Raw genomic sequence first — 24230 nt, 5'->3', positions numbered from 1 at the left:
CATTCCTTCAAGGTACATAGTGACGAGTCAAGGAAAAAAAAAAAAGAAACACAGGGTCAAACTCAAAGAAAAGATGGCACAGGGCGCCTGGGTGGCTCAGTGGGTTAAGCCTCTGCCTTTGGCTCAGGTCATGGTCTCAGGGTCCTGGGATCGAGTGCTGCATCGGGCTCTCTGCTAAATGGACAGTCTGCTTCCTCCTCTCTCTCTGCCTGCCTCTCTGCCTACTTGTGATCTCTCTGTCAAATAAATAAATAAAATCTTAAGAAGAAGAAAAGATGGTGCAGAGAAGAGTTAAGTTCTTTTGTTTTGTTTTTTGCTTATTTGTCCGTCTTTAAGATGGAAACAACTTAAGCATGAAGGAAAAGTAATGAATGACAAAATGTGGAGGTAAAGGAGTGGACAAGAGGAAATGCTGGAATAACATCCCAGAGGAGTAGGAAGACGTCACAAAAACTCCAGTAGACAGATTAACCTTGATGGGAATGAGGCACTTCTCCTCTGAGCCTGGGAGACAGAAAGTAAAGACAGAGAAGAAAAATGTTTAAGCGCATGAAAAGGTTGGATGTGAACACAGAGCGCCTCCATGTTCTCTGTGATGGAAGAATCAAGGCCATCTGCTCCAAGGCAGTTGTGCAGAAGGCATAGGTGGCTTAAGGACAAAAATAAAGTACAGAAGCCATACCAGAGGACCAGGGAAGGATGATGCAAGGACAGAGTATGGCTGAGAAGTTCAGTATGCCCAGCAGAATTTGTTGTACTACCAGTCTCCATAAATGCCTTTGGCAGTACTTACCAGCCCAAGTCTACAAGAAGAAAAAGTGTGTTATGTGTATTTTACCACAATTACAAAAAGGAAAATATAAATGCCAAAAAAATTTTAAAGAGTAGAGAAAGCAGATGGGTTAATTCGGTATTCAATGTATAGAGAGAATATGGTGAAAAGTTAAGAGGAAAATGCACAAGAGGTGCTGGCAAGAGAGAAAGTGATTAACAGAGGGATTCAATTTAGAAAACACAACAAAAAGGAAAGCTATGGCAAACAATGTGGTGAGCAACTCGAATTAAAACAAGAAAACTTCCCACAACTTTAATCCCTTGAAGCTACCATTACATTTTCTGAGAAAATGAAATGAAATGGAGTGTATTTTCAAACCAACAAGGCAAAACAACTTGAAAAGAATAGGCCTGATTTCAACAAGGCTTTTTGGGCAGATGCAAGATTGCTATATTCAATTAGGTAATAAAACAACTTGCTATATTCAAATTGGGCCTTAACAATAAAGAATTATGCTTCTTCAGAGGCCTTCCAGACATACTTAAACAGAGCTAAAAGCTTCAAGCATGAGATAGCTTTTATATCTTCTAGATCACTGCCAAATGGAAACTTCATAAAATTTCTGAGTGATGGCTAGTTATCAAATTCAGTAATTATTTCCCCAATAAGCAATCCTCTGCCATCAAAAAGAGACTTTATTTTTTAAAAGTTTAACCTTAAAAAGGAAAGAAAACAACTAGAATTTAGAACAAAAACAGTGATTTTTCTGTACAGTTCTGATCTGACAAAACATTATCCCACTCCTCCTCAACAGATACACTCAAAGAAAATCTTTCCTATTTATCACAATGCTTCTGCTAAGTTACATGCTTAGATACAGCATTTTCTCACCAGAATCTGAAGAGTAGTCACTAACAGAGGACAACTTTTCAAGACGTTCTCAGCAGCCCCTTTCCCCGATACACCATGTTTGCTTACCCTTCAATGTATGAGCAGTGTAATAAAATACTAACACAGAAAGTCCTATATGTGTTCCTACTTCTGTGTAGTGCTGTTTCAAAAACCACATTTAATTTTCCAATTGATAGGTCCAAGATCACAACCTATGATGCATGACCCAAGTAAGGTCTTTCTTTCTTCTGTTCCCCCTTCCCACCTTGTCTCTCTTGTGAATAGACAAGACCACAGTGAATGGAAGACTAGAGGTGGGAGGCAGGAAGATCAGAGAGAAATGGTCAGTTCATAAGTACCATATGCTCACTATTTAGATGTAGAAGAGACTAAAATGTAATTTTCCCTTTCAAGTTACCTCTAAAGTTCACTTCAACACATAAAAATGCTGTGAGAGACTTCTACTTCCAATATGACACAGTTACTGATACCAAACTTCTTTTATTCTCATAAGCAACTATTACCTAGACAAAATGATGCAATTATTTTTAGTTACTGGATAAATGAGCAATAACATGAGCTTACATTTGCCTGCTTCTCTGCTTTGGGAATACTTTCTAATTTTATTATGATTAGATAGAGTCCAAGTCGAACAGGGCTGGTGGCAGAGACAAGACACTGGAGAGGACAGAACTGTGCAGAGTGGGGACCACATAAGTTTGTATAGGGTTACCTGAGAGTCCTTAACCAAAGCTGGGCATAACTACATAAGGCTTACCTAAGAGTGGCTGTAATAAGGTTAATATGGAGTGGAACTACTAGAGGTCAAGCAGGATAGGAAAACATTGCCAGTCTAACCCAACCTGAAGAAAGAGAACTATGAAACTCTGCACATCAATTTAAAAAGCTAGAAAGACTTCACTTTAAGGGGAAAAGCACACCCTAGAATAAGACCAATACATTAACAAAATTTAAAACCAAGCCCTAACAAAACCCATGGAGCAAAAAGAATCTGGGGGCAGAATTGTGCTAAGTTAGAGGAGCCTGAGAAAAACTTGAGCTTTCCACAGATAGTCCCCAGCAAACCTATACAGGGCCATCAGCCAGTAATTAAACTATTAAAACAAACACCACTCTACAAAGAATTTTTTTTTAAATCAGCATCTCTACAATGTATCAACACTATTCAATAATAAAAACATTACTAGACATTCAACAAAACAAGAAATGTGACCCATAAGAAAAAATAAGTCATTAGAAACTGACTTTAACTTGGTCCAGATACTGCACTTCATAAAAACTTCAGAGCTACTATTTGAAATATGTCTTAAATAAACGAAAATGTTTTCAAACAACAAAGGAGAATACATGAACAGATGAGACTCTCAACAGAGAAACTGAAACTACAAAAAAAGGGAATCAAATGGGGGGTGGGGGAATGGAAATTCTAGGACTGAAAGGTTCAATAATTAAAATAAAAAACTCATGGAATGGACTTAATAATAGATCAGAGATGGCAGAGGAAAACAGTCCATGAACTTGACAGATCACTAGCAATTACCAATTTGAGAAACTGGGGGAAAAAAAAAAAGACTGAAGAAAAATGAATACAGCATCAGAATTTTACAGAACAGTATCAGAATGTCTAACACATATGTCATAGGAGCCCCAAAAGACTCTGAAAAAAAAAAAGACTCTGAAAATAAAGCAGAAAAAATATTTGAAGACACAAAAGTTAAAATTTTATTAAGTTTGGTGAAAACACTATTTACCAGATCCAAAAAGGTCATCAAACTCCAAAAACAATAAATACAAAGAAAATCATATCTAGCTACATCACAGTCGAACTGCTGAACACCAAAGACAAAGTCTTCCGAAAGCCTAAAAACAGGACAAAAATAATACAAAGAACACTAACTTTTTATCACGACAATGGGGGCCAGAAGATGGCAGAAGAACATTTTTAAGGCACTGCAAGAAAAAAAATTACCAACTCAGAATTCTATATCCGATGAAAATATCCCTCAAAAATGAGATAAAGATCTTCTCAAATATATAAAAGCTGAGAGAACTAATTTCAAGCAGATGTGCACTTCAAGATACTACTAGGAGGTTCTTTAGCCTGGAGGGAAATTATACCAGATAGAAACTCAGATCCGTGGGAAGGAAAGAATACTAGAAATAATGAGTAAGTCATTAAAAATAAGTTTATTCTCTTAATTCTGCTTAAAATTTCCTTAAAACACTGTATATTAAAGCTATTTAAAAGTAAGATAATATGTGTTTTTAACATATATAAAAATAAAAAAATACAAGAGCACAAAGAATAGAGGGTGGATAAGAGGAATTAAATTATACCTGTGAACTGAGAAGGGGAAATGGTAAGTGTCCAGTGAGAAGGAGGTGGTATAAAGTAAGAAGGCAGAAGGGTCAGGTACAAAATGTTAAATGGCATAATATTCACAATAAAAAGACTTTAATAAGTTAAGGATACATATTATTAACCCTAGAGTAATCAATAAAAATGTAATTTAAAAGACAGCTAAAAAACTAGTAAAGAAAATAAAATGAAATACTTAAAAAATACCCAATTAACCCCAAAGCCAGCATTAGAAAAGAAACAGAAACAAAAACAAAATGGACAAATAAAAAGGATAGCAAAATGGCAGATTTAAACACAACCACATGAATAATTTCATCAACTGTAAATGGATTAAGAGTTCCAACTAAAGGACAGGGATTATTGCACTGGATTTAAAAAAAGCAAGACTCGGGGCGCCTGGGTGGCTCAGTGGGTTAAGCCTCTGCCTTCGGCTCAGGTCATGATCCCAGAGTCGTGGGATTGAGCCCCACATCAGGCTCTCTGCTCCACAGGGAGCCTGCTTCCCCTGCCCTCTCTCTGCCTGCCTCTCTGCCTGCTTGTGACCTCTCTCTCTCTGTCAAATAAATAAATCTTAAAAAAAAAAAAAAGCAAGACTCAACTTATATACTGTCTAATATGAGATACCTTTTAAATTTAAGGACACAAATAGATTAACAAATCAGAATAAAATTTTGATTAAAGAAATTCATCAGGATAAGATACCAAGCTTAAATATGGATGTACCTAATAAGAGAGCTTTCAAATTCAAAATAGAAAATGGCAAAACTCAAGAAACAGAAACATCTCCAACCATAATTGGAGATTCTATTATCTTTCTCTTCATAATTAATCAAACAAGTAGACAACTTGTAGGCAAGTAGGCAACAAGTAGGCAAGCCACAGAATATCTAAACAATACTATCAACTAATTTGGCCTAAAAGACATTTATAGAACATTACACCAAACAACTGCAGAATATCTATGTAACAGTCACCAAGGTGGGCCATATACTGGGCTATAAAATAAATCTCAATAACCTCTAAAAGACTGAAAGAGGGATGCCTAGGTGGCTCAGTGGGTTGAGCATCTGCCTTCAGCTTAGGTCATAATCCCAGGGTCCTGGTATCAAGTTCCTCATCAGGCTCCCTGCTCAGTGGGGAGCCTGCTTCTCCCTCTGCCTGCAGCAGCCCCTGCTTTTTTTTGCTCTCTCTCTCTTTCTCTGACAAATAAATGAAATCTTTAAAAAAATAATAAAATACTTAAAGAGTTTTTTTAGACTATGAACTCTGATCATAATAGAAATAATTTTTAAAAACCAATAGTAATAAATCATCTAGACGATCTCTAGATATTTGGAAAACAGAAAACAAACTTCTAAATTATTCACAAGTCAAAGAATAAACCACTAAGAATTTAGAAACTATGAAATAAATAATAAAAAATTTTAATTTTAAAAATTGAGAGAAATCTACTGCTTTAAATACCTTTACTAGAAAGAGGTTTAAAATCAATGATACAAGTTTCCACCCTAAGAAAGTAAAAAGAATAGAAATAATAAAGAACAAAGCAGAAATCAATGAAATAGAAAACAGATACAACAGAAAATTAATAAAGCAAAAAATGCTAGAGAGCAGGAAAGTAATATTACTGGTTCTTAATCATATTCTCCCAGAAACAGCTTCAGTAAACATTATGTCAGGTCCTCATGGATCTCCAAGACCAATTTTTCATTTCTCAAAAGTCTAGTTAGGTTCATGTAAAAGACAAATCAGAAATGGGTCTTGGGCTAGAGACATAAATTCTCTTTCACAAGCCCCACAGCCTTCTGTCTGTACCTCTTCTGAGAGTATCTGATAAACACAAAATAATTTAGCGAGTGATAATGCTAGCAACATCCATATGTTTTCGAATATTAAAATTTCAGACAATTAAAAGATCCATATGTATTCCCCCACCTCTTAAAATAAAAAGCTAGGGTTTTGGGCGGGGGTGTTGTTGTTGTTTGTTTTTTGTAAATCCAAGTACTTAAAAGAAATTGGAGAGCTATTTAAAGGAAACCTCTTATAATCTCTTCAACAGTAAAAAAAAAAAAAAAAGCATTCTTATGCAAAAAAACTGTACTTAACTCATCTATTTCTAAATTTAGATTTTTGTATATTGTTTTCTTAAAAAGAGAAATCTTTCTGAAAACCCTTTAAAAGAAACTATACATTTAACAGAAAACCCAAGAGTACATGTGTAAACAAATTAATGTAAAAGCATCAACTGTTACTTATGCAGCTCCTACACCAACAGTATCCAATTCAAGGACAGGAAAAGGCTGCAAAGCATTTAGTTTCCACCTTTTTTGACACCACGTTCAGTAGTTTCCAAAAGTGAATGGACAACACAAAGGCTGCAAAAAATATCTTTTTAAGTGTCCATTTAAAATTTTAATGAGTACTTCTCAATAAGAAAAAGGAAAAGGAAAAAAAAAAAGGGCCTCGTTTTTTAAGCATTTGATTTAAAGTGTTCAATTTATTTGGGGGTAAATCACAACTCTGAGGTTCATTCTGCAGAAATAAAACCATCCTGCAGTAGTTCAGGTTACAGTTTTGTGAAACCAAACTCCACAGCCAACAAACACCTTTGTTCTAAATCTCAGGGAGTCAATGACCAAACCTATATTTAAACTAACTAGACCATTCCTCATGCATCAACAAATCCTTAGACACATACAACCACGGCAGAGTGCCTGCGCTGCCTCTGACCAGTATGTGAGACCATATATGTGTAATATACGTCTCAGTTTCTCTCAAGCATGCATGGCTGTTGCAGCCACTTCACAGTTTACTCCTAGCCCACCCTCTTCACTCTCCTCAGCCCAAAAGACTCTCTTTCCTCCCTCTTTATTACACTAGTCCAATGTAGTCTTTTCAAATCCCTAGTTTCTTTCACCTTTTTAAAATCAATTCAACTATTAAAGGGAACAAATATCCTACTGTGACCCATTACCCTACTCTCCTTAAAATAGCACACCATAAAAATTAAGATGTCAACTGTTCTCTCAGGATGAAAAGGTTAGAAGGATTGCAATAAAGAAATGCTTAAATGGGCCCTTAAAAAAATAAGCGAGTGAGACTTTCACAGATAATACCTTTGTCCCCTGTTGTAACTCATGAGACAATGTAGGGAAAAGCAACTTGATTTATGTAAACTTGACATTATCTAGTCATCATTTGCAAGGAATCCTGCCAACGTGATTATTTATCCAGTACAGGCTTTCTTCTTTGGTCACCACTGTCCACAGAGTTGTGTTTATAATTAGACTGTGCAGTGTTAATTACTCTGGCTGCCCTGCCAATGTTCTATAGGGCCTACAGGGAGAGATCAAAACAATCATTCCCAAATCATGACTCACCTCACTCTTTCCACACTACAAACCCCTGGCAGCCTCTCAAAACTGAAAAATGATAGTTGTGCACACAACATACTTATACAGTCTTTCACATTTAGGATGAAATACGAAGTTCCAAAAAACCAGCTCCATTTATTTTTCTAGAATTTTTCTACATTTTAATTCTGTAACTTTTTGCTTATTACAGAATTATAGTTTGAAGGCGAGAAGGTTTTAAAAAATTCCAAGGCCTGGTTTAACCTATAAAGAAGGGAAGTTCTGCATAGGTGAACTGTAATTATAGATTTTGCTTCACATTTAAACAATTCCTCCAGGGAGGGGCTCTCTCTCATTCATCTTGGTATCCCTGGCGCCCTGCAGGGAAAACAGCTGTAATAAATGCTGAAACGAAAGCAGCAACAGCCAACACATTACAAGTAAATATTAATTAGTGAGAATTACCTCCATGTCCATTCATAGATTCTCCAAGGACTAAACCCAGGTCTACTGAAGCTTGGAATAAGATAGAATTAATATGCCAGCCATGAGGTAAGAAGGCCCTTCTAACACCTGCTGTGGGGCTTTGAGTCACACTGTGTTTCATTTCTTCCAGACACTGATTCTTCGGACTTCTTATTACATTTCCTCCTCTTTCCTCAAAGCCTGTATATAATTTAAATTGATTATGGTTCAGGGGGCACAGAGTTTAGTGCTGAGGAACTTGTGGCTTCTGATTCTGGCTCCACCACTTAAGTATGCTGTTAGGGTCTCAGTTTTCTTACAGGTAAAATGGAGATAATGGCTGCCCCATCTGCTTAGATGATCACAGGTCAAATCAGATAAATGGGTCACGACACTCTGCAAACTGTGAGGTGCTACATTAATAGTTTATTGCTCATATATTAAATAATTACAGTAGGAGCTTCAAAATCATAAGCAAATAAATACATCTTCTACTTTTCAGTCAAGTACACTAGCATTTCTCTTTAAGATTCACCAGTACAATCTCCCGCCTCACACCTTTTACTATAAAAGGTGATGCTTCTATGTCACCCACAGCAAACATCAGTAAATAAATTCATAAAATAAGTCAAGTCCAGAAACCCCATTTTGTCTTCTGTGCCACAAATACCAAAGGATAGTATAATCAACAATTCTGGCCTCCTGATGTCTTTTAAGCTCCGCATCAGCATGGTCCATAGAGGATTTCAGCCAGTATGGAACAGGGTAACTTGAGATAATTCTATCTGTTTCACAGAGATTTTAATACACGGGTTTTATATCTTAAGTCCTCTGACTGCTGAGATATTTGCCAAATGGCTGCCTTGATTGTAAAGATACTACAACCCTTCCCAAAATATCTCTAGGGATCAAGTGTATCTTAAGGCCATGCTCATTTACTATGATTGCATTTACACAATAAAACTCAGATAACTAATGACAGCTACAATTTATAAGAAGGCAATTTAAATTTACATAATGCTCACACTTTCTGATTAAAACAACCTAAAGGGCAGCATTACATAGCCATCCATTTCACTTTACCAAACTAAAACACTCAGTCAATACATTTTTCACCATCTTCAAATTCTACACCACACTGTATGCTCTGAGTCTCATCATGGGGTTTTTTTTTCTGTGCAGTTTTGTGTCCTATAAGCAAAAGCCAACATTTTAGTTCAGAAGGGAAGAAGCAAATAAGATGAACTGGCTAGCTTTATGTTGCAGCTATGAAGCACATTATTTTAAATATCAAGAACATTTAAGATGAAAAGGAGGCATTCATTCTATTAAAGAAAGCTAATGACCAAAGAGTATCAAACACAAACAAGGGCCACAGCACCTAAAGAAGCCTGAAATGCTTCAGATAAAGAACTGAATATAAAGGATCAAGGAGAGGGATACATAAATATCTGTAGTTTAATACAAACCTTAATTGTAAAACAAGAATAAAAAAAAGAGAGAAATTTCCTTTAATGAAAGAAAAATTTTTACCTCAACAAAGTAGGTGTCCTCTTAACTTATGTCCAGTTACACCTCCAAATTATCCAACGTTCTCCATTGCCCTCCAAAGACATTTTCTGATGCCAGGTGCCCACTGAGTGCCAGAAGGGCTACTCCGTAGAAGGTCCAAGCACTATGTCCCCACAAGAGCAGCTGTATTCTTGCCAAGGATTAGTTGTTCTCCAATCAATATATGCTAGCTAAAATTATAACTGCAGTTATGTAATAATTATTGCATTAAATGAAAAAAAGAAAGAAAATAGTTCCTGTTCAGTTCTGAAAACTGAACATGCAGCCGAAAAACCCCACAAAAGTGAGTCCCCCAAATAGAACGGCTGCCAAATTAAGTCCTAGCAAGTAAAACAAAAAGATTGAGGAAGGAGGACCCTACAGAAGAATTTCTGCCCCTGGGTTTCAAAGGATCTAAGTTCTCAAACCACTTGAATAAAAAATAAAGACCTGAAGTTACAGATGCATCATGGGTAGCACAGAAGAAATGCGAAGAACTCTTCTTAGTGGACCCACATGCAAAATAAAAGCTTTAGTCAATAAGACAACATTAGTAATGAAGTTTACACATTTTGACTTGAAATATTACAGAAATGTAATTTTCTTTACAGTTTCCATTCTTAACTAGGTTTTTAAAGATATTCATTATATTTGAGATCATGTTAAAGGAAAAGTGATCTAGATCTAAGGTTCACCCTAATAGTTCATCCCAAGAGCACAAATACAAGTTCTTCCAAACACAAATCATTATATATACACCTACTTGTGAATGTCTAAAGAATAATTTTACTGTAACACTTAAGAACTTTGCTCTGCAGTTACACATACTGGTGTGTTTAAACCACAGAATGTTTAAAACAATTTCTCATCAACTCTTAATCTCACAAAACAAACTGAGGGTTGCCAGGGGGAGGGGCGGGGAGGGAGAGGGTGGTGGGGTTATGGACATTGGGGAGGGTATGTAGTATGGTGAGTGCTGTGAAGTGTGTAAACCTGGTGATTCACAGGTCTGTACCCCTGGGGCCAATAATACATTATATGTTAATAAAAAAATAATAATTTCTCATCAATATATGTCAAAACTTAAAATATATTCTTTGACCAAGTTACTCCACAAGAGAAATGCATCCCATGAATAACTGAAAGATGTATGCGTAAGAATGTTTACAGCAGTCTTGTTTACAAAGCAAGAAAAAAGGAAACAACCTAAGTATGGAACGATAGGGGATAGGTATATTCATAGCTAATAAAATACTAGGCAGGCATAAAAATTATTTACATCAATTTATTTCTATTTTAAACATGGAAAGGAATTAAAAATATAGTATTAAGAGGCAGGTTACAAAATTTAAAATAAATATTCATCCAATTGGATACACTGTAAATAAAAATGTTAATACTAGTTATTTCTGGGAGGTTATTTCTGGGTATGCTGGGTGTTTTTATTATCTATATTTTCCACTTTTTATATGTATAAATAAAGGAAAACATCCTCAAACAGATCATACTTTAATTTCTCAAGATCTAAAGTTAATGAACTGATGAAAAATTACCAACACTGTTGGGGTGTTTTAGAAATGGTCCTGGACCGTGAAATCAAGTAATCTGGATACCAGGACAGTACTTGCAACTAACATCCCACTGGCCCTCTTATTAAGAAGTGGAGTTCTGGGGCACCTGGGTGGCTCAGTGGGTTAAGGCCTCTGCCTTCAGCTCAGGTCATGGTCTCAGAGTCCTGGGATCAAGCCCCGCATCGGGCTCTCTCCTGAGCAGAGAGCCTGTTTCCCCCTCTCTCTCTGCCTGCCTCTCTTTCTACTTGTGATCTCTCTGTCAAATAAATAAATAAATAAAATCTTTAAAAAAAAAAAAAAAAAAAAAAGAAGAAGTGGAGTCTCTATCTCCACCCCTTGAATCTAATGGTTTTAAACCTTGCTGCCATCAATGGAACGTAGAAGTGACACTGCAAAATTTCCAATCCTAGCTTTAGAAGCCCTTGTCGCTTTCATTAATTCTCTTCTACTGACCTGCAACCCCCATGAGCATAAATTTGAGCTAGCCTCCCTAGCTAGTGGATGAGGATCTACGTTGGAAAGACAACAGGCAGCACCAACTGCCAGATATGCCAGTTAAGCTATTTTAAATCTTCCAGCTCCAAATTAAGCTGCTAAATGATGGCTGCTACAAGTGACCTCAGGCAAGACCAGTGGAAGAAACATCCAACTGAGCCCAGTACAAACTGTTGAATACAAAATTGTGAGCAAATAAAATGGTTATTATTTTAAGCCATTAAGTTTTGTCATTTGTTACACACCAATAGATGAATGATTTATCCACCACTCACAGAGTAAACTTTTAATATTGTAGTGTATAATTCTTACAGACTAATCTATCCCCTAAGAAAAAATTGAGATTACACTGTACATATAAGTTCTATGACTCTATGGCATCTTGACAATGGGAACATAAGCAGGGCCTCATGGTCAGACTTCTACTCTGACCCATTAGAGTAGAACACCTGGTATTCAGAACACACAGCATTCTTTATACAAAAACTGTGTGCAACTGTGGGCTTTTCCTCCAAAGCCCAAGGGCCTTGAAGTATATGACTTCATAGTTTCTTACTCCCCCTCATCGATAGATGGGAGGGTGCTCTGCCTTGGCTCTTAGTATAGGACCACATCAGACAATGAAAAAAGTAAGACCAAGTTCATTATCACAACCAGTATCTTAATGCCATCACCAACAATGATGATGATAAAAACCAACATTCACTAAGGGCTTTAGCATGTGCTAACAGTGAGCTGGGCTAAGCAGAGTAGTTAAGAATGTCTCTGAAACTAGAGTGTTCTGTCACTGTCACTGTATAACCCTGAGCAAGTTATTTCATCTTTCCAAATTCAGTTTGCTCATTTGTAAAATGAGGTAACGGTACCTATCTCACTGAGTTGTGAGAATTAAATGAGATATGTGTAAAGCATTTAGAACAGAGCCTAGCACATAGTAAAGTGCTAAATAATTATTAGCTTTCAGTATTATTAGTCAGCATTTTACATATGTCATTTCATTTAATTTAATCCTCACAACATTTTATAGATAAAGAAGCGAGAATCAGAGAGGTTAAGTAACTTGCTGGTAAATGGCATGGCCAAATTTCAAACCCACATTTTTCTGACTGTAGTAGCTAAATCCTTCTAGGCCATGTGCCAGGACTTGAAATAGCCCAGGGAATGTCAAACCAGGTCCAATGTGCCAGAGAAAAGTCCCATGTCTTTGCAGTCTCTGGATCCAGGGTGGTCACAGAGCTGCCTCTATGTCAGGCTGAAAGGCTACAGAGAAGGTCAGGATGGTGCCAGAGATTGATGACACTACTACCGTGTGTCAGACACTGACACTACGGTTTACACAACTCTCTCACCCAGACGTTTAGTAAGTTTTCAAAAAGTGCTATTTGATTTTGCCCAATTATATTCCCTGTTATGACTTCATCATGGTCTGTAAATTGAACGTTCTCCCACTCATTAGGATTATGAAATTATCCAAATATAATACCCATTTTACTGAAACTTTACTTTTTTGCTACTGTAGAGAACTAAAAGGTCTCTTTTTTTTTAAGATTTTATTTATTTATTTGACAAAGAGAGAGAGATCATAAGTAGGCAGAGGCAGGCAGAGAGAGAGGAGGAAGCAGACTCCCCAATACGGGGCTTGATACCAGGACCCTGGGATCATGACCTGAGCCAAAGGCAGAGGCTTAACCCACTGAGCCACCCAGGCGCTCCGAGAACTAAAAGTTTTTATGAGACCCTCTAAACCTATTGTATTTTATGGATAATTAATTATTGTTCAAAGTTACTCAGCTGGCTAGTAAAACTGAATGAAATCAAAACTTTTTAAAAATTTTTAAATTTTAAGTTTTCTATAAGAAAGTTGGAAGTGAAACAATGAACAAATTTAACCCACAGAACTGCTCAGCTAAGTTTAGTTCTACCCAAATTCAGCTCAATGATTTTGAAAACAACCACTTTCTCAGACTTACAGGAAATGGTTAAGCAACCTCAGAGAAGTCATTTCTTCTTCTGCCATAGTAGAGAAGCTAGGTTTTTTTTTTTTTTTTTTTTAATGAGTCCCTTCCAGATAATAGAACTTTGGAACATTGTACAAGTGCTCATCAACCTAAGTAGCAAGTCTAAAAGATGCTACAGTTATTACTTTATTCTATTCTTTTTCCTTCGAAAAGAGCAAAGAACTCTGATTTTTTTTTTTTAAATGAGCTTTTACATTTCATAATAAAATGAATTCTCAAGACTTTAAGTCCAAACTGGAAGAAGAAAAAATGAACATATTAAAATTAACAGACAGGCTGATAGCTCAAGACCGAGCAACATGATTCCATCCTGATCTCAGACAAAACAGAGACTAAATACAATTGAAAAAGTTATATTTTTTAGGGAAATTCCACATGTTATACTATAGCTGATTTTTTCAGAAAATCTATTTCCTGTCTCCTTCTCCCCTGAAGCACTATTTGAATCCTGGTATTGGAAAACATAATACTTGGGATGACAGACTCTGCATAATCATCAATATGGTTTTCTGGCTAAGAGATGACACTTTACCAAATTCTACAATTTGTTTTTAATGCAGTATTTCTAACACATTTTATCACATTCCCATCTTCTTGCAAAGACTGGTCTCAACATAGTCATCATTGAGAAAAAATAACTGCACGGCTCTTTGTTGGGACACAGAACTCACTACCGTAACTGATAGACTACTGATACAGAAAATGACACCTCCATACCCCAAGCACCAAACTGGCCAATTTGCTTAAAAATACATTTCAGTTAGCAACTTAAAAGTTTACAGCAAATCATATTGTGTGGGGTTTTTTTCAAGTTTCACTCTAGATTTCTTCACCGAACCAAGTTTCACTGCAGTTCATTACTCCAGCTATTTTTCAGGGGGTTTACAAGCTCAACTAAAGGCCAATTTTGATTATGATTTACATATCAGACAATAAATATTTCTTTTAAACAAATTATTCTATTTGAAGAACCCAGGGAAAAGAAAGATTGAGAAAAAAAAAATGAACAGTACCACAAGGACCTGTAAGAAAGTAGCAAAAGGATTAACATATATGTAATTGGGAGTTCCAGAATGACATGAAAAAAAAAAAAAAACAAAACACTGAGGCAGAAAAATTATCAAGAAACAAGGGCCGGAAAAAAGAACTACTGGACTTCACCAAGATAAAAAGCTTTTGCACAGCGAAGGAAACAGTCATCAAAACCAAAAGACAACCCACAGAATGGGAGAAGATATTTGCAAACAACATATCAGATAAAGGGCTAGTATCCAAAATCTATAAAGAACTTATCAAACTCAACACCCAAAGAACAAATAATCCAATCAAGAAATGGGCAGAAGACATGAACGACATTTCTGCAAAGACAACATCCAAATGGCCAACAGACACATCAAAAAGTGCTTCACATCACTCAGCATCAGGGAAATACAAATCAAAACCACAGAGAGATACCACCTCACACCAGTCAGAATGGCCAAAATTAACCAGTCAGGAAACAACAGGTGTTGGCGAGGATGCGGAGAAAGGGGAACCCTCCTACACTGTTGGTTCAAATGCAAGCTGGTGCAGCCACTCTGGAAAACAGTATGGAGGTTCCTCAAAAAGTTGAAAATAGAGCTACCCTATGACCCAGCAATCACACTACTGGGTATTTACCCTAAAGATATAAATGTAGTGATCCAAAGGGGGCACGTGCACCCGAATGTTTATAGCAGCAATGCCCACAATAGCCAAACTATGGAAAAAGCTTAGATGTCCATCAACAGATGAATAGATAAAGAAGATGTGGTATATATGTGTGTGTGTGTGTGTGTGTGTGTGTGTGTGTGTGTGTGTGTAATGGAATACTATGCAGCCATCAAAAAATGAAATCTTGCCATTTGCAATGACATGGATGGAACTAGAGGGTATTATGCTAAGCGAAATAAGTCAATCAAAGAAAGACAATTATATAGGATCTCACTGATTTAAGGAATCTGAGAAACAAGACAGAGGATCATAGGGAAAGGGAGGGAAAAATGAAACAAGATGAAACCAGAGAAGGAGACAAAACATAAGAGACTCTTAATCTCAAGAAACAAACTGAGTGTTGCTGGAGGGGAGGGGAGTGAGAGGGAAAGGCTGGCTGGGTAATGGACATGGAGGAGGGTACGTGCTATGGTGAGTGCGGTGAATTGTGTAAGACTGATGAATCCCAGACGTATACCCCTGAAACAAATAATATAACTTGGAACACTGAAAAATAAATTCAAGAAATTTAATGGAAAAGAAAAAAAAAAAAAAATCCAAAGACAACCAAACCAAGACCCAAATAAACAAACTGCTAACAAACAAAAGTAAAGAAAAACTTGAAACCAGCTAGGAAAAAAAAGTGATATATTACAAATAAGGTAATACCAGTTCAAATTACGAAATTTGTTTTGTTTTGTTTTTGCTTTTGTTTTAAAGTAAATTCTATGCCCCCATGGCTCAAACTCATGACCCAGAGATCAAGAGTCACATGTTCTATGAACTGAGCCAGACAGCCATCCCACCATAGCTTTCTTAACAGAAAACTATGGAAGTCAAAATATGAAAGAGTAACATCTTTATTGTTTTTATATATATGGAAATATTATATATGTATGTGTAATACATATAATACATGTGTTATATATATTATACATTTGTGTAACTTGTTTAATACCTTTGTGTAAACACATACCCAAAATACATAAGCAGCCCTTGTAACTCAATTAACTGGGCAAAAATATTTGAACAGCCATTTCACACCAAAAAAAGATGAACTAATGCAAAAAAAAAATATGAAAACATTTACAACGTCATTAGTCATCAGAAAAATGAAATTAAAACCACACTGAGATACCACTATGCACACACTAGACTGGCTAAAATTAAAAAAAAATAATCACACCATATTTTGGCAAGGATGTAAAGAATAAGCACTCTCATATACACTGACAGAAATGTGAAATGGTAAAACTAGTTTTGGAGGGTTCTGTAAAGATTTTATTTGTTGGGCGCCTGGGTGGCTCAGTGGGTTAAAGCCTCTGTCTTCGGCTCAGGTCATGATTCCAGGGTCCTGGGATCAAGTCCCGCGTGGGGCTCTCTGCTCAGCGGGGAGCCTGCTTCTCAGTCTCTCTCTGCCTGCCTCTCTGCCTACTTGTGATATCCGTCTGTCAAATAAATAAATAAAATCTTAAAAAAAAAAAAAGATTTCATTTGTTTACTTGACAGAGAGAGTGCAAGAGAGTACAAGGGGGGGGCGCAGCAGAGGGAGAGGGAGAAGCAGGCTCCCCACTAAGCAAGGAAGCCCACGTGGGGCTTAATCCCAGGACTCTGAGATATGACCTGAGCAGAAGGCAGACGCTTAACCAACTGAGCCATCCAAGTGCCCCAGGTAAAACCAGTTTGGAAAACAGCTGGCAGTTTCTTAAAAAGTTAAAACATATAGCTACCAGATGACCCTACCAATCATCTCCTAGATACTTAAATAAGAGAAACAAAAACAAATTGTCTACACAAAGACTTGTATTTGAGTTTCCCAGCGGCTTTACGATAACTCAAAACTGGAAACAAACATCCAGTAAGAGGTGAATGGACAAAAAATGATAATATATCAACAAAATAGAATACTATACAGCAATTTAAAAAGAAAAAAGAACCATACTAATACATGGATGAGTTTCAAAATAAATTATACTGAGTGAAAAAAACAGGACAAAAAAGATAGTACATGATTCCATCTATACAAAATCTATATAATTCTATTTATATAAAATTCTATAAAAGTAAGGGCACCCAAGTAGCTCAGTCAGTTAAGAATTTGCCTCCCTCTCTCTCTGCTACTCCCCCTGCTTGCACACACGCGCAAATGCTCTCTCACTCTGTGTCAAATAAATAAATAAAATCTTTTTAAAATTCTATGAAAGTAGAAAATAAACTAATCTGTAGTAACACAAAGTGGGTTAGTGACCGCTTAGGAATCAGGATGGAGGGAGGCATAAACTATAAAGCTTTTTTGTTTTGCTTTGACTTTAAGCTGAAAAAATGTAACACCAAGAATCAGGAATATGCAATACTTTGGTACTCTGATTTTAATTATAAAAAGGCCAGTTTGAGAGGTTTATTTGAACAATAATTACAAATTCACCCACCAGACTTCAGGACTTCATTACAAAATTACTTTTTGTCCACTCACACAAAGAAAGCATAAAAGGTCTCCTGTTTATAAGTATTCCTGACACTTATTATAAACACCTAGAGAGTAAAAGGCTTTCTCTTAATATTAATAACTATTTCAAAGTACTTAAAATGGATGTGTTAGCATGGGTGGTCTATTACCTATTTTTCTAGAACTCTAGCTCAAGTTATCTGAACTTATGTGTGCATGCCAAGGTTTCCATGTTTACATGCGATCACAGTTTACCATATGCCCTATCTTGGGGGCAAGGCAGTTTAACTAGATCAGTCCTAGTTACTCATGGCCCCAAAGAGCCAGAGGAAAAAAGAGGGTTGACTTCAGTTCTTTTAAAGGTCTAGATCATTTTATGATGGGGCAAGTATGGGAAGAAGGGTTTTGTTTCATTCTGGACTCCACAGATCAAGACAAGCAGAAAAAAATAATTGAACTTTGTAGGCCTTTTTTTTTTTTGGTAAGATTTTTATTTATTTATTTGACAGACAGAGACCACAAGTAGGCAGAGAGGCAGGCAGAGAGAGAGGAGGAAGCAGGGCTGAATAGAGAGCCTGACGTGGGGCTCGATCCCAGGACCCTGAGATCATGAACTGAGCTGAAGGCAGAGGCTTTAACCCACTGAGCCACCCAGGCGCCCCCTTTGTAGGCCTTTAATTCATTATAGTTAAGATAAGTCTAAGTCCCCATTCAAAGGCTGAGAAGTTAAATAACGTATCCATGTTAAGTGTATGTTGGAGGGAGGGGGTACTGAGGAAGAGGGGCAGCTTGTTGAAAAACCCTGCAGGTATAAACAGAAAATAGATAAAAATCAATTTTTTAAGAGATAATTTAATCATTTTTTAAAAATTTGTGTCCTCCCTAAAACCATCCAGGACTGAAATAAAATGACCTTAGAGTCAGCAAATAACCGAGGCATCTGAGGTGTGGCTCGTCAGATATGCCTGGCTAGAACATTTCCTTCTCCTATGACCTAGATCTATCTTAAGACACTTGCTGCCCAGTTCCATCAGCTCCACTTTCTACCTGCTATAAAAGGCATGTGAAGGTATTCCTCTCCAGGCCTTATGAAAGGCAGGTTTAATGTTTAAAGTAATAGTTTTCAAGGTGCAGTACGGGTACCCCTGGGGATCCCCGATACTCTTTTAGTGGCCCTCAAGGTCAAAAATTGTTTTCATACTGAGATGTTATTTGCCCTTTTCACTCCCATTCTCTCGTAAGTATACAGTGGAGTTTTCCACAGGTTACGCAACGCGTGATACAACAGACTGAACACAAGCAAATTTGAAAACCCAGTTGTCTTCTATTAAGCCAGACATTAAAGAGATTTGCAATGACATAATTGCTCTCACTAATTTGTTTTGGAGGATAGCTATTTTTCATTTAAAAATGTCATTTGTGTTAACATGTAAAAGGCTTCTTATTGTATGAAATCTCTTAATTTATTAATTTTCATTTTTTTAAAATTTCAGTGTTAATTTCTCATGCAACAATATCTAGAGATACAGCCCATATAAACAAAATCACTTAGGGGTTCACAATCATTTCTAAAAGTATACAAAAGGGGTCCTGATACCAAAAGATTTGAGAAGTATAACTCTTACTTTCAAAAATAAAGAAAAAAATTCCCGGCTCTGCAGATATCATAATTCAAGCATTCCAGTTTCATTATATCGTTTGGAAAAGCGTATAGAGGGGGCACCTGGGTGGCTCAGTGGGTTAAAGCCTCTACCTTCGGCTCAGGTCATGATCCCAGGGTCCTGGGATCGAGCCCCACATCGGGCTCTCTGCTTGGCAGGGAGTCTGCTTCCCTTCCTCTCTCTCTGCCTGCCTCTCTGCTTACTTGTGATCTCTGTCTGTCAAATAATTAAATAAAATCTTAAAAAAAAAAAAAAAGAAAAGGCGTATAGAGTAAATATATTAGGTAAGAAAAATAAATATATAGCCGGTCTGTATAACTTTATAGCAGGCCAGGAAAGGACAAGGGGTTCTGAATCATTTTGGAGTCCTAGGTCCAGAAAAAAAGAACTGAACTGTTTATGTTCCTTTTAGCATCCTCAGGCAGTAGGAATGTAGACTTCAGTAATTTGTTCCTACGGAAAAACACAAGCTTCTTTACCTTGAGATAAACTATGGAAAAGGACGGCTCCCTATTCCCCCCAAAATTCACACATTGAGGTGTTAACCCCTAATATGACTATACTTGGAGATAAGGCTTTTAAAGAGATAACTAAGGTTAAATGAGGTCATCAGGGTGGAGCTGCTAAGACTGGTGTTCTTATAAGAGAAAGAGACACTGAGCTCTGCGCACAGAAGAAAAGCCATGTGAGGACACAGCAAGAAGGCCATCTGCAAGCCAAGAGGGGGCTCTCACCAGAAACCTACCATGCTGGTACCTTGATCTTGGACTCCTAACCACAACTGTAAGAAAATAAAATTTCTTTGGTTTAAGCTACCCAGTCATATAGTTTTTTATTATGGCAGGCTGAGTTAATACACTGCCTATAGGGGCGCCTGGGTGGCTCAGTGGGTTAAGCCGCTGCCTTCGGCTCAGGTCATGATCTCAGGGTCCTGGGATCGAGTCCCGCATCGGGCTCTCTGCTCAGCAGGGAGCCTCCTTCCCTCTCTCTCTCTCTCTCTGCCTGCCTCTCCATCTACTTGTGATCTCTCTCTGTCAAATAAATAAATAAAATCTTTAAAAAAAAAAAATACACTGCCTATACTATATCTATATAATAACTCCATAGACCTACGGAATAAGGGAAAGAGGGGAATGCAGGTTCCTTTGAAGGGGGAAGGAGATGTTGAATACATGTCTTCACTGTTTACATATCATAATTTCTGTTACTTGGTCGCTAAGGAGTTAAGGTTTTGTTCTTCTCAAAATGTCATTTAACTTTTTTCCTTTAACATCAGGACAGAAACATCCATTTTTTCCTCCTGGTTGGTGTCATGTCTGAAATTCATGCTATCATATCTCAGCTCATACTGCACTACAGTAACTCAGACCATTAGTTATGCTGTCCTGTCAACTAACAGAGAACCCTGCCTTTCAATGGCATAGCTTCCCCTACATTATCCACAAGGCCACTTGAATTCTTATGCAGACCAATTCATGCCTTTTTACCAATTCTGGGATAGTAGGAAATTCCTTTTTAAAAGTCCCTTCTAATTGGCTTGGTATCTGTTTCTGTGGCTCTCTAATGAAAGACAAAGTACCCCAAGAACAGGTCAGCCAGAAGGCCCGCAGCAGGGCAGGAAGAGAAATTGATTTAACTGCATTACTCTAGTCTCAAATGCAAAGCAGCTCTCTAGCGATGGAATAAGAACACAAGATGAAAGAAGAGGAAACTACTGGGTTATTCTTTAATTATGATTCTGAAAATGCTTCAGAGTAAGAGATTCCCTCCCGCTAACCTTCATCTTCCTTCCCCTCAAACACTAAGACCATTTCTCATTTAGCACTATCTTCCCTGCACAAAGCACAGGGTCTGAAACACAGCAAGTACCCAAAAGGCATTTCAGTGAAAAGGAAAGCTGAATGAATACTGATAAGAATATTCAGGAAAAGAGATTTGGAATTACTCTATTTGCTAGAGAGAAATATATAGAAAAAGGAAAAGAGCATTCACATTTAACTTTACTTGGGAAAAAAAAAACCAACCAAAATTAAAGGAGTAAAAACAAAAACACAATTGTTACTTAAAAGTTTGTTTTGGAGTTGCTTAAAGTAGTATTAGTCTCAGGTAACATTTAAAGAACATCTGACATATGGGGTACTATTTTGGGTGCCAACTCTAGTAAGAACCAAATATAAGACAACTGTGTTTTTTCTGTCAGATGTAATTGATGGTTCTTGGCTGAAGAAGCATGTACATACATATAGAACTGGAAATGTGGTTTTCACCATTCAGAAAATGGAGTCCTAAACAAGTGGTACCTCTGCTTTCATAACATACCATTTATGCCTCTCTGGACATTCTTGGGCAGAAATGTGAACTCCAGTAACTTATTCCTGTGGGAAAACACTATCTTCTTCATGCTGAGGTTTCCCAAGAACAACTGTGACTCAAGGAAAGCAATGCCTCTACTCTGTTCCCATGCAATACACCCATATAGCCACCAAATACTTAAAGGATTATTTCTAACCTCCCTCGCCTTGCTCTTTAGTCAAAATCACTACCTTATATGATTGGGAAGTTCAGAATATTATCTTTGTGAGAAAAACAAACAAACAAATAACAGACCCAGAGACTTCTGGCAGGGTGGAGGTAGGGAGGTAAATTACCGAAATGAATAATAGATTCTCAGAGCCAAAAAGGTGCCGCCAAGTAACCTTCACTTAGCCAAAACAGTAATAAAATAAGGGTGTCACTGTACAACAGAAATTGAAATTCACTAGTAAAACTAGTTTCTTATTAAGCTTCTGTGAGAATACAAAACAGGTATGAATTGAAACACATGACATTATAGACATGTTTGTCTGCATTCCTGATGCCTATGAAATACAGGCAATGTTACCAGTTAAAGAAGTACCTTTATTCCATACCTTCATGTTAACACTGCCTCTTTTGGTCTTAAATTCCGAACTATTTCAACCCCATTTAAGAGACAAATATATTTAATACCTGATTTAGCACTGAAACAAAATCTACCTGTATAAACAGCAAAGTGTAGCATATTACATTTGCTGGACAGAACCAGAAAAACACATGTAAGCCAGAATTAAGTTGAATGTAGAAATGAATAGTTCTACTCTTAGGCAACACTTTCCTGGAAGTGTTACAAATGCATAATTGTTAATAAAAAGATTGAAATAAAAAGAACCCTTCTATACTGGCCTTGAGCCTTTAGTAAATGAAATATCATTTGTTTCCCAATTTTCAAAATCTCATTATGGCAAGAATATGCCCAAACCACCACGTCTCCTAGATCTCAATTGTTACCAGAAAAGGTTTTGAGTTTCTTTGCACATTTTAGTTTTTTAACATAACTTATTAAAACATCTTGGTAATATCTTTAAATAAGAGTCACAGAGCTAGTGAGTGAGGAGCCAGGATTTGAATGCTGGCTGACTGAATTACTCTTCACCATTACACTATACTATGTAGTAGTCTTACAAAAGGAGGTAGATTCATGGGTAGATCTCTAAAATGAAAAAAATAAGTAAATAAAAGTATAAAACCAAATATATTTAAGGAAAGCAGTATGGGACTGGACCTGTACTCCTCCAAGCCTGACCATTTTCAAAGACAGTGTACCAATCTGTGTGTTCATATACATTTGTTTTAAATTTATCCTGCTGGAAGTACGTTTTCCAAATGCAGAGCTCATACTGCATATTCTTACTTGTACACCAGCTTTAAGAACAAAGCCTGGAACAAGTCAGCACAGAGTGAAGGTACATTTTAATGTCTTTATTTGAGAGGAGTATATTTTTTAAAAGCTATTCTTTTTAAAAAGAGATAATTGAGGTCTGTCAAAAACAAATTTAAAAAATACTTGCTAATTGACACAGTGTAAAATGGTATGCAAGAAGGATTTGTATTAATATATCCCCTCTGTGCTGCTTCTCTGACCCCCAACTGCTGACTACCCAAAAGAAGAATGGAGCAAGGAGACATGCAACACTAATTTTGGTTTCCAATATTTTTAGTCTTGATAAAAATAAGAAACAAAGAAAAACTATTAGCAAGATGTAAAAAGAAATTCACAATGAAATAACAACAAAAAAGAAAATAATTTAAGTATATTTGAATCCCAATATTGCCTGGTTTTAATAAAACAGACTTAAGTCCAAAGCATTCATCTTCTAAAAAATGTTTTGAACAATAAATTCTGTGTGTGTGTGTGTATATATATATATATATATATTCTTGTATTTATTTTCTCTGGTTGTTAGTTAGAATGAAATTAATAAAGAACCAAGAGAAAATATAAAATTTACAATAAAATACAAAGTCCTAACAAAAATCATTTAATTCTACCACCATTCAAAAACATTGTCGATTCCACAGAGGAAATACTCTAGTTAAAATTCTGGCTAGAGGACACCTAAAACACATCAATTAACAAGTGCAACATGATATCCCATGGACTAAAGAATACAAACAGTGCAGAATACTGTCCTAATGAACAGAATTTACATAAAGATATGCCATCTCATGCCCTTAAAAGTTAACTAATTTATCCTTCAGGTAAAAATAAAATTATTGAGCTTAATTTTCAATTTCATTTTCCTTTTCTAAGCTAAATCACTTACTATAATGTTTATATTTATATCAACTTGTACTCCAATCAAATTTATAATCTTTATCAGATTTGGTTGTTTTGTTTTGTTTTGTTTTGTTTTCATTTCCTTGTAACACAGGCCCCCCAGCCCTTGACAATCCTCAGGGGACCTCTGAGAAAGACTTAGCTGTACAAATAACTGAAACTGTTAATGATGCCTAAATACATGAGCTCATTAATCTCTCATGCAAATCTACATAACTGCAAATACTTTCTGAAGAGCAAAAGCTAAAAGTTTA

The 24230-nt window shown here is 36.5% G+C and overlaps 1 protein-coding gene and 1 non-coding gene across 3 annotated transcripts in view; both read right to left on the bottom strand.

Moving 5' to 3' along the window:
* Window positions 1–24230, bottom strand: part of LNPEP (leucyl and cystinyl aminopeptidase) — a 108111-nt gene that overhangs the window by 75544 nt on the left and 8337 nt on the right. The window lies entirely within an intron of this gene.
* On the bottom strand, window positions 6293–6426 carry LOC125101462 (small nucleolar RNA SNORA13). Its single transcript, XR_007127860.1, has one exon. It is a non-coding gene; the product is annotated as a small nucleolar RNA SNORA13 (small nucleolar RNA).

This window comes from Lutra lutra, chromosome 5 (assembly GCF_902655055.1).
Source record: "Lutra lutra chromosome 5, mLutLut1.2, whole genome shotgun sequence".
Taxonomy (NCBI): domain Eukaryota; kingdom Metazoa; phylum Chordata; class Mammalia; order Carnivora; family Mustelidae; genus Lutra; species Lutra lutra.
The sequence above is the reverse complement of the archived record's forward strand: the minus strand, read 5'-3'. Positions and strand labels throughout refer to the sequence as shown.